Below are 2420 nucleotides of genomic sequence, written 5' to 3'. Positions count from 1 at the left end.
TTAATGTATTATTACATTAAATACGTGTATAATACACGTAAAATGTATTATGCGTGTGTGTCCCCTAAGCAAGTTGTCCTGTAAAGACTAATCAGTTGTCAAAATCTCAGATTTACAAGGTTTGTTTATATATGTTTAGAGTATCATACCATTTCTTATATTTTACAATTGATAAAATGATTCCTAGAATTTCTCTAATTTTGCAATCAGACTTTATAAAAATTAATAGTAATAGATCCATAATTGTCTTGGCTAATCAGTTATAATTTGAGTTTAAAGTATTTTCAAATATATGAAGACCTTTTCTGTCTTATAGCTAGAAGTAACTTATTTGTTGGTCACTGAATTTTCAAAATAGAAATTTAGATTAAATAATGTGATTTGGTTTTTATTTCTACTTTTATGCATGTCATTGAGTACTTTTCAGGCCGATTATAAAACATCTTTAAAAGGCCTTTTATTATATTGAAGCTCTGGTGTTAATTTCTCCTTAAATTGCTTTGAATTGACTTGTACTTATAGTAAAACTAAAGAAACAAAAAACATGGAAGTGTTGGAATATTGATCAAAAAGATGTGCAGAAATCATATAAAGTCAGTTCTTCAGAGGTTAATACAAACCTTTACTTTGCATTCCTTCTTTGAAAGTGTTTACTAATTTTGCCAAAATATTGGGGTTGTAAAGAAAATTGTTTCTTACAGTTGCTACAGAGAGGGTAACGTCAGTATCAGGCAACCTCAGATTTTCATTGAGCATTAAAGTCAGTCTACATTATGACTTCAGGAAGGTACAGAATGGTTTTATACAATTTAACCAAGATTGGGATCTCTGTTATTCCAATAGTCCAATTCAATGCAATAAACATATATTTCAGTTATAGAATAGGATTTGGTGACAACTGATGCTCCATGACCCCTGCCAGTACGGCATGCACTTTTGAGTTATTTTTTCAGTAGCGGTTTAAACATTTCCCTGATAAACCCTTGTGTGCGTCTGCAGGCTTCTTCGTTGCCAGTGGCGTTTAGTTTTCAGATGGGTAGTTTAGAAGGGATAGAAGCTCTTTTCTGGAGATGCTTTCATATGATTTTTGTAGGTTCATATTAATTTTTGCTTTACAGATGAAAGTGTTCAGTGCTGGTGATAAGGCAATAAAGTGGGTACTTTTGTGCAGAGCAGTGGTGATATAAATTAGTGCAGCTTTTCAGAAAGGACTGACACTGTCAAAATGTGTTCAGGCCCTTTGATTTAATACTTTTATTTTTAGAAATTTACCCTAAGGAAACAGTATCAAAGATTTATGTATAGGAATGATTTTTGCAGAGTGACTTATGACAGTGACAATTCAGAGACACTCTGTATCTAACATACAGAAATTGCTAACGAAATCATTGTGTAATTCCAGAAGGGGAATATTATGCAGCCACTAAAGGTTCCGTTTTTAAAGAGAAAAATACATGGGTTATAAAATATGTATTATATATAAATACATATTTGTTACGTATTATACATATGTAGTTACATACTATTTTCTGTGTTCTGGAGGTCAGAAACCTGAAGTCAAGGTGTTGGCAGGGCCACCATGCTCTCTAAAGGCTGGAGAGGAGAACCTGTCCTTACCTCTGAGCTTCAGTGACTCCAGACATTCTGAAGACTATATTTGTCTTCTCATGTTGTAATATTCAATGAAAATAACTGATTTTAAAGTTTTATACTGTGTGACGCCAATTCTCCAATAAATATATATTCATAAAACCAAACATTAATAAAATGTATCTGATAGATTACAGATCATTGCTATTTACTTTCTGATGCTTTTCAGTGTTTAAGTTTTCTAAAATGACCGTGTGAACAAAAAGAATGAAATGTTTTTGCTTTGGAGGGTTTCCTTGAAATTGTGATATTCACAAAACCAAGGTTGGTCACGTTTAATTTTGCTCACAAGTCTAGTGGCGAGAATCAGGCCTGCCTTGTTCCTCAGACATAGTGTTCCTTACTACTATTAGTATTTCTCTTACTCATTGCCTTATCCTGATTATGTTAGTGATCTTCAGCTGCTCTGCTGTTGTGATGCTCTTCCAGAGTCCATCCTTACACTATACTGCTGGGCCCTCCAATGCCACGAATCCTTCAGTGCTACTTGGTACTCCACAAAGTCAAGTGCGCACATGGCTTTTGGGATTGCCCTCACCTACCTGTATACTGTGATCCCTTTGCTTCAGCCTCGGTCGTCGTCTTCTGTTTTCTTAATCTAGTCTGAGCTGCTTTCAAGCCAGGATTCAAGTTTTTCAGCCTACATTTTTGCAAGATCCCCCTTGCCTGAATGTCCCATCCCACAGAGATGATTTTTCTTTAGAATTTCAGTAAATTACATTCTGTTATGTCCATTTAACTCCTGGTTATTATTTTTTCAGGTATTTGTT

The sequence above is a fragment of the Mandrillus leucophaeus genome, unplaced genomic scaffold, assembly GCF_000951045.1.
Source record: "Mandrillus leucophaeus isolate KB7577 unplaced genomic scaffold, Mleu.le_1.0 Scaffold183, whole genome shotgun sequence".
NCBI lineage: Eukaryota > Metazoa > Chordata > Mammalia > Primates > Cercopithecidae > Mandrillus > Mandrillus leucophaeus.
This window is presented reverse-complemented; position numbering follows the sequence as displayed.